Consider the following 19,909-nt stretch of genomic DNA (forward strand, 5'->3'; position numbering starts at 1 on the left):
TAATTTCAAAATCTCTGCTGCTTTTCATACCACTGAATTGAATGTAGAGACTTCCTCTGAAGTAGGCCCAGAGGGTTAAGAGATATTCTCTTCTGGAGATGTATCCAAATGTATTTCATGTTGTAAGACCAGGTGGAGGCCAGCTTCTGGATTGTAAGAGAGGGGGAGGATAGTATCACCATACTGTTTATTGGCCATAACTAGTGCATCAGTGTAGAATATGAAAAATTCCTTCATACAGGTCCAGAGAGAGAGAGTTGTGCCAGGGTTTTAACATCAAAACAGGCCAAACTTTTTCTTTTGCCACTTGTTTAATGTCATCCAATTTCAACGGTTTTGTATGTGGTTCCAAATTTGTCCCCCAAGGCACGACCTGTGTCGTCATTGTAGACAGTTCTGTGGACGCTGGGGTTTCAGCAACTTGGAAGGCACTGGCTTCTTTAGAAGTTATGCCAAAGCTGGAGCCTATGGAGGTGCGAGTAGGACAGCATTATAGCTGCCTGAATAACTACACCTGTGGCAGCGGGCCCTCCCTTGGGGATTTGGGCATTGGTAATAGGGCCATCTTGAAGAGATTCAATGTGGCCTGCTGAAAGGCCTTGACGTATGCAGGGTTGACCGAGGAGTAAGACATTCTGGTTTCACCTTTTTTAGTGTTGTAATCAACTCTGACAACAAGGTAGAGCCTGGTGTCTGGGAACCACAAATGGTTGCAGAACAGTTCTGGGTTGCAAGAGGTTTCCTAAAGGGAAAAGAGGATTTCTCTTTCCTATGATGTTTCTATGCTTTTTGTTAGAAGGTCTTTTTGGCGAGAGATCTGTGTTGGGAGACTTACTTGAATGTAATGGAGGGGACTTTGATGTATCACTGTGGGTCTTGTTTAAGAACAGATTTGACCCCTACTCTCTGTTAGCCTCCAGGTACATCAGTAAACAGCAGTCTCAGTCCAATGGGTTGTGTTTGGATCATAAGCACAAAATGCAAATTATTTATGGGTCTGACTCATCGTGAACCTACCAAAACACATCAATATCACCCCTCACTTCAGACCGCTCCACTGGCTCCCAATCCAAAAGAGCTGCCAGTTCAAGATCTTCACACTGGCATACAAGGCGCTACACAATCAAGGACTGACTTGCATCAATCACAGACTGAACTTTACCACCGGCAAGACAACTGCATTCTGCCGCTCTCAATGTCACACACTCCCCGCATCTATCGCACCCACAGAGGCAGACGCTCCTTCTGCTACATTGCAGCCAAGTCAGGGAACAACCTCCCCCTGCACCTCTGAACAGCTCCTTCCCTGGCGGTATTCAAAGGAAGACTCAAGACATGGCTCTCGACGAAGACACAGCACCCTCAGTGCCCAGATATCCTTAGGGGTGACAGTGCTGTGCTTTATAAATTAATGATTGATTATACAACTGCGGAAAGCACACATCCACTACACCCTTTTGTCTTTAAGCTGGCAGGCTTCACGCAAAAGTCAATACTGCAAAGAATTGACACTGGCGATTATGGCTATCCACAATACATAACCCAAGTTTAGCTGTCTCACGCCTTTGCTCCTTAGGCTCCTTCTGCAACCTTAGATTCATTAACCAAACATCTTCAGTCTACTGAACCTCCATGCTTTGTATCTAGGTTCTGTTCATTTCATCCTGTTGGACACCTTCACAGGAATACACTTTCACTTGACCACACAAGGTGTATCTCTCTCCTGGACATTAGCACCAAGTTATCTCTTGCGACTAGAATGGAAAGAGTGATTACCCCAATCATTGCTTTATTTCTTTGTAAGCATATACATCACTGCCTGTGTATAACACTAGAATTAGGCCTTTTCATCAAACATCTGCTCTTCGCTGTCAATTCTGCCACAACAGCTTTATTGATCCTCCCTGATTCAGATCATTCTTTGGTTTTGTTGATGATCCAATGCACCTTTATCCTTTGTACTGTCAACTTCCTTATATACACTATTTCCGATTAGTTGTTTGGATAATTTTACCAACTTCAATAGTACTGTTGCTTCTTTGAATTCCTTAAATGGTTACCTTTCAAAACAGTTGCTTAATTAACACAAAATGATAAATTACATATACCTCTTTGTTCAATGAAACAACTGTGCCTATTGGAGTACTTTGCATGTTCTTCTTCACTGCGAATAACATGTTCCCCCCTGCCTACCATCCAATCCTACTGACATGCTCCAACATGGGGGTTCTTTTCTTCAGTGGTAGTTCTCTATGCCATGCTCTTGACATCAACAGTACAGCCTTCTTCAGTTTCCTTGTGCTGCTTTTCTTCGGCAGTCTGAACTGGGGACGGAGTGAGCATAATAGTAAGACACCACTATCTACAGGACATCCTTCCCTGGCACGTGGGCCAGGGGCTGCCACACTCGGATGCACCAGATAGATGTGGAATGATGAGGGTGGTTCCCTTCCAACATTGGTGCTACTCTCCTGTTCCTACCCACAGCCAATTCCATGTTCTAAGTCCTGTGATGGCATGGGCCTGACTTCAGGTGAGGTATGGTTCTGGATGCAAAGAAAATGTGGCCAATTCTGGGTGTGAGGATGGATAGCCTCATGGATGCTCAATGTCTCAAAACTAGTGTCCATCTGGCCAGCCACGAGACCACCAGTTGTGTTTTTGATGTCACAATATGCATGTTAAAATTAACATCCTCTGTTAAGTGCATTTACCTATAGGTGACAACTATGTTATTGCATTAAAGAGCAAAATCCTGTCCTTTTCAAAATTAACGTCTAGAAAGGTTTAACTTGTAAATCCTTTTTTTTTTCTTTTGCATTTCTTCATCTGCAATATGGTGGGGTCCTGAGTGTTGGTATGCCGAGTGGTGCTTGGCTTGTCTGCCATAAGAGTGGGGAGGTTGCCAGTCATGATGACTTTGTAGATGATGCAGCTGGTGCTGAAAGTGGCGCCCTTCATGGGCCTCGCTGCTGCGTGATGAATGCCCTTAAGGGGGGGGACATTATCAGTCCAGGTCCTAGCCTTCAGATTAGTTTGTAGCAGGGAGGAAACATGTTGACTAATAACGACATGCTTTCCAAGAGATTTAGTATATCATACAGACCACTTATTTTTGCATAATATTTTGGGTAGCCGACACCCGGCACGGACTGCCGCATTGGTGACCCCTACCTTTGCTGGAGGCAGAGGATTAAAATATATATATATATATATATATAATGTCAAAACAAATCCCTTTCGGGGTTAGAGTGACGCATAAATTATGCAAAAAAGAGAATAGAGAACTCTGGGTAGTTCCCAAGTTTAGGTGGAGAGCAGTTCTAGTAAGGAGCACTCTGCAACACCAGTGACACTCTAGATTTGCTCAACTCAAATGTCTATTTAGCAAAGTTTTTAAGCATTGGATCAGCATAGTGCTATCCACGCCGAGCTTGATAGTGACAAAGTCTTTTGCCATTTATACAGCAAAATCTTTAAGCATAGGTTTGACTCAGTGTCACCCTTGCCGAGCTGTAAAATGGCGAAAGCCATTTACCACTCCAGGCACAATATTACAGGTTTGAACTGGTAAAATACCGTCCAAGCCAACCTGGAATGAGCAAAAGCAGCCCCTGACATGTGTTTTGCTCTCATTAGAGCTCATCAGTAAATGGTAAATGGCTTTTGTCATTTTACAGCTCGGCAAGGTTGACACTGTGTCAAACCTATGCTTAAAGATTTTGCTGTATAAATGGCAAAAGACTTTGTCACTATCTAGCTCGGTGTGGATAGCACTATGTTGATCCAATGCTTCAAAACTTTGCTAGATAAACAGACATTTGAGGTGAGCAAATCTAGAGTGTCGCTGGTGTTGCAGAGTGCTCCTTACTAGAGCTGCTCTCCACCTAAACTTGGGAACTACCCAGAGTTCTCTATTCTCTTTTTTGCATAATTTATGCGTCACTCTAACCCTGAAAGGGATTTGTTTTGACTTATACTGGGTGCTCCCTTGTGTCTGGACAAAGCTAAGCCTCTCTGATGAGCTCTAATGAGAGCGAAACACATGTCAGGGGCTGCTTTTGCTCATTCCAGGTTGGCTTGGACTGTATTTTACCAGTTCAAAGCTGTAATATTGTGCCTGGAGTGGCAAATGGCTTTTGTCATTTTACAGCTCTGCAAGGTTGACACTGTGTCAAACTACTATCTAGCTCCGCGTGGATAGCACTATGCTGATCCAATGCTAAAAAACTTTGCTAGATAAACAGACATTTGAGGTGAGCAAATCTAGAGTGTCGCTGGTGTTGCAGAGTGCTCCTTACTAGAGCTGCTCTCCACCTAAACTTGGGAACTACCCAGAGTTCTCTATTCTCTTTTTTGCATATATATATATATATATATATATATATATATATATATATATATATATATATTATACAGAGAGAGAGAGGATTCACATCAATTTGTTTTAAATGTGCTGTACTTTGAATGATGAAGGCAGTTTAGTGGAACTTGCCAGCTCGTGGATTTCAACACAAATCAACCTCGAATTTCTCTTCAGGCTTATCTAGATACTGAGTGTTCATTAAAAAAAAGTGGAATATTTTTTATTTTAGAGGACTATACATGCGTACAGTCAGAAATGACAGCATAGTACCTTCGAGACCCTCAACAATATTTTTTTCTTAAGATAGGTTATTCTTGCTTTTTTAACTCTCTGGTGCTAAAACTCTGATTGTAACAGGATAAGTGTTTGGATTGAGCATATTATCAGTGTAGTTCATTGGTGCCGCTAATGGCTTCCATCTTATCTGATTATCCCGTTACCTTAAAAAGATCATGGTATGACTTATTGTGGTTATTTTTCAGTACTTAGGTGTACTCCTCCTGAACATCTGTGTGCTTTTTAGATTTCTTTGTTTAATCAATGAAGCGGCAAACAGCTTTTCCATAGGATATTTAATTGTGCTATTATATTATTCAGCATGTATGGGGGTTCTGAATTTCAGTTCGCCTGAAGTATTAGTTTTAATCATTTTTATTGTCATTTTTAAATGAAAAAATAGCCTTCCTCTGGACCATCCAATCTGCATCATTGTTTTAATCAAAATAGTTACCTTCCATTCCTCCTTTGATGCTCAGTCTAATTTGGTGTCCTTGAGTCTCAACGCTTATAGCCTTTAGGGGCAGATCACTCTGACAGTCTTGTGCTTAAAACTGCAAAAGCTGGCCCTGCATTTTCTCATATTGCTGGTTGTTGTCCATGCTTTTGATAGATTAGCTTTTCTATGCCCAAGAGAAGCGATTACCCTGGTATCCAAGAATTGAACCCCGGAGTTTCCTTTTTACCCCTCATAGTGAGGATTGTTTGTCTTGTTACCTATAACATGGGTAGTGTTTTTCCTTTCATGCCGCGCAGTGGATAGATCTGATGTGGGAACCCCGTAGTATTCTTGATGGACCTCTTGACAGATCTGTGGCAGTTATTGTCTGTATTCAATGCAGCACCACTCACCAGTATTTCTGTATCTGTGGACAGGTTCATAATATGTGGACCAAGGTAGCCTACCCCCCTCCCCCCCAGAACATGTGTGAGGGTATGGGCTGTCTGTCTGATGTTGTTTTGCCCCTCTGATATTTGCTCAAATTGATCATTATCTAGTGTTATCTCTAAATCGCCCCGCCCACTGCTTCAGAATTTTACATACTAATAATCTAGTTTGTGTTTTTAAGTATGCATTTTAATTAGAGGTATGGTAAATTTATGTAATTTCCTTTTGTGTAGTTCCGTTAAAAGAAAATAGCTACTGCAAGGTGGAACTATGCTAAAATATGGTTCCACCTTGCAGTGATTTTATGGACGGCTGAATAGTGTCAGTAATTTGCTGTCAATGGGTGCCTGTGGTGTCAGTAATCATTTATCCCCACCTCTCACAGCCACTTCTACCCTCATAAATGATGACCACGCGCCATCCTATTCTATGTGGTGCTTCATCAATTGCAGCCAAAGTAATCGTGTTAAGATCCTCCCCCCACAGAAAGTGGGCTTGTGTCTTTCTGGATAATTTCATCTAGCACTTCTGGAAGATATCTTACTTGCTCCATATCTGACGTATAAACAGATGCCTGAATAGTTTTCGTTTTCCTTCCAGGAGTAAGCCATTGATCAATATCCTTCGACCTTCTTTGGTCCGCATGACCTTCTAGGATTTTTTAAGCAAAAGATCTGCGCCATGTAGTGTAGTGACTAAAGTGGAAATTTACCTTTGTCTCCCTTCAGGGCATGGGTTTCCTGCAGAAAACATGATAGCTGTTGTTTCCTTTTGATTCTTTAAGGATGTTCATTTTGCTGGATTGTTCAGAACTCTTACTTTGTATGTTGCTATATTTATTGTGTGCACGTCTGGGGACATCACCTACTTGTAAGTGTATTGTGACAAAGGACCCAACAAGTAATAAGTTAAGCGGAATCACTTGTTAGTTTATTGCTTCCTCGTCCACAGTTTCCTGTCAATCCTTTTTCCATCCTTTAATCCCCATCACAGTTCTAGAACTATAACATCATGATGACAATGTGCTCAGAAGCACAGGACATCTGACATAAATACCAAACACCTTTCCCCTTTAAACAAAACATTGAAAACATAACAGTAAGAAAAAGCATTAGGAAAGGTATTGCATCAAATAAATGCTACACATAGAGCAAAATAAGAGAAGATATACGCATCAAATAAATGTTAAACTCCCTACAATAGAATAAATTACTTACATAATCATGTAACTTAAAAAATTGTTACAAATAAATACTAAACAGAATAAAAACAATTACCTTTATCAGACATTCAATCGCTTACAGTCATGTAGATAGTTGGGTTTCTAGGGTATCTTTCAACATCTTTTTTGACTGTGTGTCCTCCAATGTTATAATTTTCCAACATATAGACCCATTCTTCTTACTACTAGCTGAACATATATTCTCAATAGAAAGCTTGTCACCATCCTCAAGATGTTGTCTTTGTTTTCATGACCATCACCAAAATGTTTGTTTGAAATTACATATCCAGACCCCGCCACTTCAAAAGAACAACTCTGTTAAGATTCCACATTCTTCCATTCTTAACAACTTAATCACTTTCCTGGATACAGCATATTTTGTACCAGATTGAGTTACCACTGGAGTTTGGATTTTGACCCAGTCACCCACCTTCACATTCAATTCTCTCATAACATGTCTAGCGTCAAACTAACATTTCCGCTTAGCAATTTTTTCTTGTTGTTTAGTTCTCCACCTATCATCAACTGAGACATTCACTCAGCCTTTATTCCAATCCATCCATCCTGGAACCAATTTTGAACTGGGTTTTCTCCCCCTAAAGAGTTCAAAAGGAGCTTTGCCCTTTGTCATGTGAGGTGAAAGGCAATACAAAACTAAACAATTCTGGCCCCTCAGAAAATACTTAATTTTTTAACAGCCCATGAAACTGCTAGAGCTTCTATTTTAATTACAGAGTAATTTTGTTCAGCCCCTTTAAGTGCTTGTGATGCACAAGCAATGGTATATTCCTTTCCATTTTCCACTTGTAATAGACCTGCACCTAGCCACTTGTAACGGGTGTCAGTAACTAATTTAGTTTGTATGTTTTAAAAGCATTCAGATTAGGTGCTTTTCACAATTCAGGTTTAATGTCCTCAAATTCTTTCTGACCTTCGCTACACACAAATTCTATGCCTCTTCTGCACAGACTTCACCTCTTTCTTGTTTACTGGAAAGAATACTTGTAAATTTGCTATAAATTTCTACCATGCCCAAGAAAGATATTATGTCATCCTTGTTTTCTGGTAGACTAACTTTACAAATAGTATCCACCAATTCAGAATTTGTTTAATTCCTTGCAGGGTGATTGTGTCTCTCAAATAAGAAATTGCCTTCTTACCAAACAAGCAGTTGTCCACATTCAAACTCAAACCTATTTTTTAAAAAATTCCATCACTGTACAAACCTTTCTATTTTATTCTTCCCAATTACTCTCATAAATTAGACTATCATCTTGGAAATGTTGTACCTCTTCCAAATTCCCAAGAATTGAAACCATAAATCTCTGAAAAACAGAGGTTGCTGAACCAAGGCCAAAAGGCAGCCTCAAAAACTTAAATGCCCCCAAACGCTTTGTAAATGAGGAATTGGTATCCAACCTGATCTGATGATATGCAGATGCATGATCGAGGGTATTTAAGGATTTTGCGCCACAAACTGTAGAAATCATTTCAGATATGTTTGGAAGAGGAAACGTATCCATTACCATGTATTTATTCAACCCTTTCAGATCTACACACAATCAATTAACTCCAGAAAGTTTCTTTGCAATCACTATGGGTGCCAACCATTTTGTTGCTTCTGGGGTTATAACACTTTCTGCCTCCAACCTTTCTAATTCCTTGCATACATCTTGCTGCACATTCAAAGGAATTTTCCTGACTTTGGATGAATATGGTAGCGCCCCTGGTTTAAGCTTAATGTAAGTGAGATATTCTTTAACCCATCCCAGTGTGTTGGTAAATACCTAAGGAGATTTATTTGCAAACAGGTTGTACACATTCTTGCGGCGTAATTGTAAAATACTTTCTTCCATTTAATACACTTCATAAGAAATTCACAGAAACTATTTAGAAAGAATGGAGGCGCTACTACATTCTGCGTGATATAAACTTAGGATGAGCACAATATTTAACAAAATGTAATATAGTTTGACGTGTATTTCCATTATAATTTTCTTCACTAATAGTTAAAAAAAGATATCTTCTTCAATTATCTAGATGATTGGTTTTATAGAGAGTATGAGGTAAATCCTGAGTTGAGTTCTCACTCAAAACATGCTATGTGTTGAAATATGATAAATCTAGCAAAACCAAAGAAATTTGCCAGCACAAAGATGGCCACCAGGAACTTAAATAAATATATTTTAAAAAAATAGGTGTTGTTCATGAGCCTTAGACTCCGCAAACACTTAAAAAGGACAGACGAACATGCTCAGTGCTTGTGCCTAGATACCCTAAACACTTAAAATGGTGGCCGGGTATGTGCAATGTTTTTGACAATATTGTTTGTATTTCTAAAGAACACAAAGCATATTATTTAAATAATCTGTAGAGAACTAAAATATGTCTGTCGCACATGCGCTGTGCATGACAATATGGAGAATTTTTTTAAAAGAACAGTCTACTCTCCAGACATTGATATCCTCATCCGCATGTAATCGCAGCTCTGCATGGGCTCAATACACCTTAACACTCACTGTACAAGACGCAATGAGAACTTCAATATAAAGAGCTTGTTGGCTGAGCCTGACCAACTCTGATACTTAAAATAACAGTTCCCTGAAATATGCAGTCAACTACTGCGGGTGTCAGAAATGAACTCCAGCTTCCATTACTCAACACCTAACACTGCCATGAACGTCCTCCTCTTCATCAAATTCTGGACAGCACACTGTGTTGAAGCAGAGGCCTACTCATTGCCAGTGTAACAAAGTACAAAACAAGGAATAAGGTAAGAAGGATCAATCAAACCTTTATTGCTGCCTTTGTCACGGTTTCCAGCCAATTCCCGTTCCACTCTTCAAATCCCCATCAAAATTCTAGAACTAGAACATCATGACAACAATGTACTCTGAGGCACAGGACCGCTGACATAAATACCACAAGTATGCAATCTGTCAGGGCTGGACCGGGCATTTCCCCGATGGGCCAGTGCCCTTGAAACTGGTTTGAAAGCCCAGGGCCACTCCTGTTTCCTCTGTCACCTTCACCAGCGCTCAGAGTTTAATTGCAGCAAGCACAGAGAGGTTTAAAGAGAAAGAGAGAGAGAGAAAAAGAAAGAGAAAAAATAATCAGAGATTAGAGAGTCGAGCGAAGGGAGAGAATGGATGGATGGAAAGAGAGATTGCACAAGGAGACTAAGGGAGCAAGGCTGGTTTGAGCATTTTTTCCAGGACTGCTTGCAGTTCCCCAGTCCGGCCCTGCAAGATGTTTTCTCAGTCGGGGTCCCCTACTTTAAAGTATAGTACTGCAAAGCGATGTTGGATGGTTGCCAGTGGTGTTGACCCTCTTTGCTATTCCTCACGTCTGTCACCCACTGTAACTCATTACAGATAATAAATATAATTCTTAAATGTAAATATTATAATCAAACTTCTTTCCATCTTTATCTTAACTATGTATACAGATCTGCCTAACTCTGAGGTATAAGAGTGACAGTTGCTATTGAGTGAATTTTGGTGAAAAAGGTGGGGTTCCTCCTGCGTGGCAGAGCCAATCTTGCCTTGCTACTGAGATTCAAAAAGTCATGTACAATTGTTATGAAAACATCTGACCTAACTACCTCTAATAGGAGTAAAAGGTCACCATAACATGCTATCTAGACAGCTGCATGTTAAGGCTATATCTTTGACGTTACCACCTGTTTTCTTAGAGGTCTTTCTTCGAGGCTTGTGTTGTCTCTTCTGCCTGTTATGTCACTTTGTGTTTGTTCAAGTGCTTTGCGGTGCCCTGCTTGTATTTCATCTTTTTCTGGGGTCCTGGCACAGTATTTGTAGATTACAGACTGACATTCAGCACTGCTGGGCGAAGAAGCCCCAGGTCGAGTCGGATCCAAAGTTTCTTTGAAGTCCATTTCCAGACCCAAAATCTGGCGAGCTTCAGTTAGGAGAATAATTGTACATAGTTTTTCTTCCCACTTGAAGGAGATGCGGAATAAGTGCCCTCTTTTGAAATGTAGGCCTTCATTATTCCGGGAGGAGGTCACTTTGCAGATGTTTTGTCATTTTTTTGAGGGTAGTACAGGAAAAATCCTAGAAGATCTGGATCGCATACCATTAAATGAGGAGTTTCTGAATTGTACACATTGTTTTATCATCTTTTCCCTCATTATTATGTAAACATGACAGACTATCTGGTGGGCTGGCCTGCTACATTGTTGTACGGTGGTACTATGAAATCTGCTGATGCTTAAAGCAAAATTCTCTGGATTTCCTATAAGCAATTTGAACACATTTGTGACTGGCCTTCTTCAACTTTTAGTTGAGAGTTTTTAGAATATTTTACTCCTAGTGCGTTGAGGCTGTCTACAGAAGGACTGGCTTCAAGCCCTTTGGATCCTGTCATCGGGCGATGTCCGTGATGGATCTGCATCATGTGTGTCTTTGATGCCTGGACCACGACCTGAAGTCATGTTCTGAGGAACCCGTGCCTCAGCCAACTCTGAGTCTCCCATAGTTTCTGGGAGCAGGAGCGACCCCTGCCCAACTCAGAGAGTTTTATGAGGCCATGTGCCTCATTTTTGGGCAGCCCAACACCACTGGAGTGCCCTTTGACCCCACCGAGTCGCAAGGGGCCCTTTCGGGTTCTGCAACAGTGGCTTAGACCTCTGCACCAAGGGGCACCCAGGGATCTATTTCTGGATCTGGCCTGGCATTGGTCATCCCACTTGACCTTCCCCGGTGCTGGCCCCAATGTTCCTGTCACTGTCTGCACCCATTGTCATTGCTGAGTCACTTCCACATGGAGCTGCATCGCCGACAGGAACCTTGCCTCCTAGGTCAGATCCTGAGCTCTTTTTTATGGGTTAGGTTTCACAGATGAATGGGAGGGGTCGCTGGACAGTTTAAAATAACAGCTCCACGACTACCCTAGGAACTGGTGTACAGACTTGGGTGAAGCCAACATAGTGGATCCTTCTCCAGATACTGGCATGTTTCTCCCCCTTACTGTGGCTACGGAGGAGGGAGCTTCTTATTCTATGCTGCTGAGGAGGGCGGCCGATGTCCTGGACTTTGAGTTGCCCTCGGTGGCCATCAGGACTAATCTCCTGACAGAGGCTACAACAGGGAGCTTCCATCTCGGAACCCCTGCTCCTGTTTAATGACGCCCTCATGGGCGTCATACTGAGTACCTTGTCCAAACCCAGCACAGGGACTCTTGTGAACAGGACAATTGCCCGCTACAGTCACCCTCCTCCGGGGGACCCAGGTTTCCTGACGCAATACCCCACCCCTGAGAGCTTGGTTATCCAAACCTTTCTCTCAGAGTGCGTTTCCTTTCGCTCCCGAAGGTTAGACTCACTTGGGAAATAGATGTTTTCTTCAGGCAACTGTGCTTTGTGGTCTGTGAACACAGGATGCCTTTTGGCCCATCATTACCACACGCTGTGGGATACGGTTGCACAGGTGCAGCCACTGGACTCAGAGGAGGCCCAGACTGTACTCTCTTAGACTGTTGCCGATGGGAGAGACACAGCGAAGTTCACAATTCTCTGCGGTCTGGACACGACCTACTCGCTATGCAGATCAGTTTCATCAGCAGTGGTCCTGAGACACCTGGTTGAGGACGTCTGGCTTTTCAGGGTAAGCCCAACTTTCTTGATGGACATGCCCTTTGAAGCCACCCATCTCTTCGGAGACAAGGCAGACTCTGCGCGGCCCTCCCAGTCTGCCTTTCGCCCCTTTCATGGCTACGGAAGTGGCCTCCAATCACGTCCATTCATGGCCAGCCGCCATGCTGCTCATGCTGCCCAGCCTAAGCGTGGCCGATGGCGTGGATTCACCAACCTTGTAGATCAGGTGACCAGCAGTCTGTACAGTCTGCCACCCCCCCTCTGCAACAGCCTCTAAACCTCACTACTCTGACTCTCCCCCACCATGGGCCAGTTGGTGGCAGCATTTGCCATCACCTGCTCCGCTGGCAATCCATCACGTCAGACATATGGGTTTTGCAGATAGGTTGAAGGGGCTACTCCCTCCCCTTCAAGACTACCACTCCATCCGTGCCACCATCCTGCGATCGGATGATGGAGTATCTCATATCCCTTTTCTGCAAGGAAGTTAAAGCTCTCCTGGCCAAGGGAGCGATAGAGAGGGTTCCTGTGTCAGATGGAAAATACGGGCTCTGCATTGGGACCTCAGGTTCCAGTGAGCACAGCATCAGGGAGGTCTCTCCAACAAGGTCCAGATCTCAAAGGGAACTGCAAAATATCTGCAGTGGTGTTTAATGAACCGTGGTTGGGTCAGAGGTAGAACTCTCTCCCTTCCCCAACCAGATATGACAGTAGTGTCTGATGCTTAACTCCTGGGGTGGGGTGGCCATGTGTGAAAGGTTGGGATCAGAGGCATATCAACCTGTTGAATCTTTGTGCAATCCGTCTAGCATTGAAAGCATTTTCCCTCTATTAAGGGGTAAATGGTGCAGGTGTTCATGGACAACACCACCACAAGTTGGTACTTCAACAAGCAGGGTGGGGTGGGGTCATATAGACCATTCGTGAAGAGGCTCTGTGCTTCTGGGTGAGGCTGGAACAGCAGGGTATATTACTGGTGGTTCAACATCTAGTGGGAGCTCTAAATGCTAGAATGGACAAACTCATCTGAAAATGCCTAGTGGATCACGAATGGCGTCTCCATCCAGATGTGGTGCAAGATCTCGGTCAGCAGTGGGGAAAGCCTTGGTTAGATCTGTTTGCCCTCACAGAGAACATACAATGTCAACAGTTTGGCTCTCTGGAGTTTCCAAGGCAGCAATCTCTTGGAGATGCTTTTCATCCCGAGTGGAACTCCGGTCTCCTGCATGCTTTTCTGCCCATACCACCTCTGCCCAGAACTCTCAAGAAGATCAAGAATGACCCGGCCCAAGTAATCCTTGTGGCTCCAGAATGGGCATGGAGAGTCTGGAATCCCAAGCTACTGAGCATTTACATTGATCCTTCGATCAGACTGCCCCTTCAGGAGGATCTTCTATTGTTGCAGCAGGGGAGGGTTCTTCACCCAAACCTGTCCACTCTCTGCCTTCTTGCGTGGGGATTGAGTGGCGACATTTGGCAGTTTTTGACCTTCCCCCCTGAAGTTTGTAAAGTAATCTTGGCAGCCAGGCATCCCTCCACCAAAACGGTATATGCCTGTCATTGGAAGAAATTTGTGGCATTGTGCACAGAAAAGTCTGTTGACCTCCTTTCTGCCCCTCTTTCTGAAGTCCTGTGGTTTATCCTTTTCCCTGGCCCAGCAGGGCTCTGCACTCTTTCAGGTTATTTGTCTGTTATTTCTGCTTTTTTGTAGTTGCCTGATCAACATTGGTTCCTCAAATGTCTTACTCCTCTCTTTCCTCCATCCTTGTTCATTATGCCCAAATGGGATTTGAATTTGGTTTTGACTTTTCTAATGTGCACTCCATTTGAGCCACTTCACAATTGCCATCTCAGGCTTCTCACTTTGAAACCAGCCTTCCTTGTGGCCATTGCATCTGCCTGCAGGGTGAGTGAGTTGCAGTCATTGTCCTATAAGTCACCATATCTTTCCATCAATCCTGACAAAGTGGTGCTTCGCAACAGGGTCCCCTTTTTGCCAAAAGTGGTTACTCCCTTTCATGTAGGCCAATTCATTACCTTGTCTACTTTTTATGTTCCCCTGCATTCTTCTAAGGAAGAGGAGAGACTCCACAGCCTGGGCCCAAAAAGAGAGTTGGCATTCTACCTCGATCGTATAAAAGATTTCCGGGTGGGTGACGAACTCTTTGTAGGTTATACAAGTGCGAAGAATATTTGGGCAGTGCAGAAGTGGACTATCTTCAGATGGGTCCTACTCTGAATCAAGATCTGCTACGCACTGGCCAAGAAGTAACCCTGTGAGGGTTTGCATGCTCATTCTACCCGTGCTAAAACTGCGACCAGTGTGTTAGCATATGGAGTTCCAGTCCTTAACATCTGTCAGGCGTCAACATTGGCATCTTTACACACGTTTACTAAACACTACTGCCTGGACAGTCTTTTTATGTAGGGATGGGCCCTTTGCTCGTTTGGACCTGCAGGACTTTCTAGTATGAACTTGGTTCACAGACCCACCTCTGAGGATAATATTGCTTGGGTGTCTATTCAGAGGTAAGTAATCTGCAACTAGAAGTCTCTATCAGATGAACAAGTTAGTTACCTTCTGTAACACGTTATCTGGTAGAGACAATAACTAGTTACAGATCCTTTACTGATCCACCCATTGTCCACACTCTGCTAACTGATTTTTTAGGTGCAGGGATTCCCTTTTCAGGGCCTTAGTTTTGACGCACCAGTAGTCCGTTTCTTTATGGCTCTGTGCTTCTGGCATGGAAAGTCGTGAAAAGAAACTGATGTCAGTGCGCTGGGATGGTGCCTATATAGGAACCACAATGTCCTATTCAGCGTGGGTGACGTTGATGACGGACGTGGAGCCAATCGACGCCACCAGGGGTACTGCTATGAACATTTTCTGGATCCAGTCTGATGCCTGAGGAGAATTCAAAGGTAAGGAATCTGCAACCAGGTATTGGGCCAGATGTAGGAAGGCATTAGCGCCTCGCAAACAGCGAAAAACGCCGTTTGTGAGGCGCTAATGCCCTCACGCGATGCAGAAACACATTGCGAGTCGGAACCGACTCGCAAAATGTGTTTCAGACTTGCAAATAGGAAGGGGTGTTCCCTTCCTATGTGCGAGTCGCACCGCGATGTAGAGTTGATTTGTGACCGCGAAAGCGGTCGCAAATCAACTCGCAGTTACCATCCACTTGAAGTGGATGGTAACTCATTCGCAAATGGGAAGGGGTCCCCATGGGACCCTTCCCCTTTGTGAATGCTCACAATAATATTTTTTCAGAGCAGGCAGTGGTCCCATGGACCACTGCCTACTCTGAAAAAAACCGAAACTGAAAGGTTTCGGTATTTTTTTCTATTTGCAGCTCGTATTCCTTTAAGGAAAACGGGCTGCAAAGAGAAAAAAAAAACTGCTTTATTGAAAAGCAGTCACGGACATGGTGGTCTGCTGTCTCCAGCAGGCCACCATCCCCGTGAGTGCCTAGACTCGCTATGGGGTCGCAAACTGCGACCCACCTCATAAATATTTATGAGGTGGGTCTTTGCGACCCCATAGCGAGTCGCAGAAGGTGTCTGAGACACCTTTCTGCATTTCCTTTTGCGAGGTGCAAATTGCGAGTCGCTGGGACTCGCAATTTGCACCTCGCAAAAGGAAACCTACCTACATCTGGCCCTAAGTCTCTACCAGATAAGGCATTACTAAAAGTAAGTAACATGTTCTTCTGGTAAGCATAAAAAACCAAGAATTCCAAGTGGGGCACTGCTGCCTCATGCCTTTTGCATTCATCAGATCTGGCATGGGGGATGGCACCATCCTTCTTGATCTCGCTTCTGAACTCGGCCGACTTCAGAATCGGTTCTGCAGCTGGTTCTGGCACAACCAGAGTTTCTGGGGCCTTCAGCCACGGTGAGCCAGATCGAAGAGTTACGTGCAGCTTCGTATCCATGCCGACTCCCTCTGGCATGCCTTTGGGCTACAAGGAGCTGAGATGAGAGGTCCTCCACCTGGGATGCTGCTGGTGGGTTTGCCCTTTTCACCAGAGGGGCCTTCCGCTCCCACCTTATGTGCGGCTCCACTTCTGATCCTGCTTCTGGCGCCACACTCCACAACGGCCGAGGGCATGTTGAGGCTGACTTTGCCACATGAGGGGGGTGGATCTGATTGTCCTCTGCGACACCTACTCAACGCTGGTCCAACCTCCTTGGAAGGCACGCCCAAGACCAGCTGAAACACCACTTCTCCCCACCCATCTCCCCCCACCCCACCGTCCACTCCTTAAACTTCTACAGGTTCATCAATACTCTTTCCCTTCCTTTCCTCTCTGCCCCACTGCACTTTCTGGCATCCCCACAGCGAATGATGGAGGGTCATCCCTCCATTTTGGGGCAGGAATTACAAGCCTTTTTGGCCAAAGGTGCTATTTAGATGATGCCAGCACTAGAAGTAAGAAGTGGATGTTATTCCAGCTACTTTTTGGTGCTCAAGAAGGACTGAGGTCTTCATCCAATTTTAGACCTTCTTCCTCTTAGTGCCTTCCTCTAAATGGAGAAATTCTAAAATCATGCACTAGCCCAAGCCCTGGCTGCACTCGACCCTGAAGACTGGATGGTGGCGTTGGACCTGCAGGATGCCTAATTTCACATACCTGTCCTACCGGCCCATTGGCACTACCTGCAGTTCATTGTGGGACAGGAACATTTTCAGTTCGCCAAGCTCCCCCTTGGTCTCACTGGTGTGCTTTCGGTGTTCACAGCTTTGGAGGTCACATCCTATCAGGTGCAACAGGTGGGCATACCTTTTTATGGGTCAGGGATGTCCTTCCAGTCGCTATGTCACCCTACTGAAATTTTTAACCCATGGTGCCCTGGTACCCTTCTACCTCTCACACCTTCTGATCTGATGACTCACCTATTCTGGAGCCCACATCTTGGGCTTGGCACTTCGCTGCTGAGTAGGCTCACCTCAATTAATGTGGTCCAGTCACTATTTTTGGAGATTGGGCCTCTCACTTCTCTTTTCAATAAGAGGTGTGCCCACTAACTTCTAGACTTTATTGCACTTCATGCAGGGGACAACTCTCTAGGTGACTCTGCCTATTGTCTCTGGGACTGTACATGCTGCAGCCGCCATCTTGCTCAGGACTTCTGGCTGTCTTCATGCCTGCGTCCATAACCTAACCTCTTGTCTCTGCTGGGCTGTGTTTTCTTCAGGACGTTTGTCCCGGTTTCCTCAGTGAGAGGAAATGGTCCTATCCGAGCAAGAAGAAGTGGAAGGGAGTGAATGGGCCATGAGTTCCTTGTGGCATACGCAGAGCTTGGGTTTATGCAACTGGTGCCATATTGAGTTTAGAAATACCCCCTGTTCGAACAATAATGGCTTCTAAAACATTGTCTGAAGTTAATAGCGATTGTGAAAAATGCAAGATTTTCTCTCCTGCTGAGCAGATGTATTCTAGGAGGAATCCCATCCCCTCAATACAGATCAGGATTGAACTCGCCTTCGCTCCGTATGAGGATTAATCATAGTTACTAAGCGCTTGTCAGATTTTGCAGTTCTGCTATATAGTACGGAGCCCAGTGTGCTAGAGGATCTGAGTGCATCGTATGGTGATCAGACCTTTTAGCAGTTTCTTATAAATACAAATTGACTGTGACCTTATCAAACATGGTGAACCCTTCCTGTATTCGACAAAGGGAAAATCTGGCTCTGCTAACCTTAGTGAATTGAGTCCAATTGATAAAAGAAAGCTAGAAGTCGGGTCCTACAGGGTCACTTCAACACTTGTAACAGATTTGTGACTTTTTAGAGATTTATAAAGAATCCTAGGAGTACTCTAGAAAATCTGACAGCCAAAGATTTACTAATTTCCTGACGGAATTAAAATTCGGCATGAGTGAATGTGATTTGAGTGTGCCTTTGCACATTTAATATTTTCAAATTAACACTTCACGACTCCCTTAAATATACTGTAAACTTTCTTATTCCTGCCTTTGACGGGAGCACGTTTGTGTGAGTTTTCTTAGTGGGAACCTGCCTTCAAGAGATATGTGAATACTCGCAAAACATATGAGTTTGTAAATGTTTGGCTAGTTTTGTATTCTACTAACTCAGAAACACCTTCAATTGCTACCAAACCTTATAACTTGTGAATGGCGCAAATCTGCTACATTGATGGGTTGTATGATGGAACCACGCATGCGGCAACCATGCATGCCTGAACAATGCGGTCGGAACAACGATCACGTTGTTTCTATGCATACCTTTACCACGCATGCCTTTACAACGATTTTTCGTTGTACAGGCATGTGTGGTTGTCGCATGCCACACCCTTTCAATAAAAAGAGAAGTACCCCAACTCCCCCCACCCTTAAAAACTACCCCGATACCACCCACCCTGAGCCCTAAAACCCACCCCCACCTCCAAAAATAACACAACCCAACCCCTAAAACCAAAATTACCCTGACCCCCCACGCCGCCCCTAGAAACAGAAGTACCCGACCCTCCACTTTTAAAAACTACCCCGATACCACCCACCCTGAGCCCTAAAACCGACCCCACCCCCAAAAATAAAACTACCCAACCCCTAAAAACAAAATTAACCCAACCCTCCACCCCTAAAAACCTGCCTCCAGCCCTAAATACAAAACTACACCAACCCCCCCACACCCACCCCTAACAACCCTCCCCCCGTCCACCCTAAATACAAAATTACCCCTACCCCTGCCTTAAAACCCAGCCCCCCCACCTGCCCTGAATACAAAATTACCCCAATCCCTAAAAATCCGTCCCCGCACCTGCCCGGAATACAAAATTACCCCAACCCCCCCACCTCGCCCCTAAAAACCCAACCTCCCCATTCGCCCTAAATACAAAATTACCCCAACCCCTAAAAACCCACCCCATTCTTTTAATCAGGGTATGAATGTTTGCGCTTGATGGGACCCCCTTTCTGGCTGTAAACAGATAAACAGTATTCTCATTTCCCAACCACCTCTGCCACCACTATATTCTATTTAATATTCAAATATGTCCTTGCGAGTGTAGCACAATTGTTCCCATGTTTGTTTTATGCCTTTTTGAATTGTTTGACGGGAAATCTTTACCTGAATGAGGAGTGGGGCTGTGCAGCTGTGTTCAGTAACATATCCTGGTGCAGGCACACATTGCTATTTCTGATTTTACTTATCAAACCATGGCCTCTCCACTTCGTCTAAAAGAAACTATTTTTCTGTTATTTAACGCCGACCAGGTGGGTCACCCTCAACAAAAGCTGTGTAAATACTTGTTTGTATGAGACTTCAGAAAACCGCGATAGACTTACTTGTCCACTCGCCTTACAATTTTCTCTCAAAGCCAGTTCTCTTTAGCGTTCCCTAATACGTGTATGAATGTTCTGTCTCTGTGGAAGTTAGAGCAGGATTCATCTGTAGCGTGCTACCTTATTGCACCGACAGTTGTATTTCAAAGTTAGTAACCGTCAAACTTGGTGATTAAATGACACACACAATTCTTTCGAAATCAGCACACTCTTCCAACAGTGTGTACTATA

General features: G+C 44.0%; 1 protein-coding gene across 5 annotated transcripts in view; it reads left to right on the forward strand.

Moving 5' to 3' along the window:
• Window positions 1-19,909, forward strand: part of ATG10 (autophagy related 10) — a 718,554-nt gene that overhangs the window by 466,040 nt on the left and 232,605 nt on the right. The window lies entirely within an intron of this gene.

The sequence above is a fragment of the Pleurodeles waltl genome, chromosome 1_1, assembly GCF_031143425.1.
Source record: "Pleurodeles waltl isolate 20211129_DDA chromosome 1_1, aPleWal1.hap1.20221129, whole genome shotgun sequence".
In the NCBI taxonomy this organism is placed as follows: domain Eukaryota; kingdom Metazoa; phylum Chordata; class Amphibia; order Caudata; family Salamandridae; genus Pleurodeles; species Pleurodeles waltl.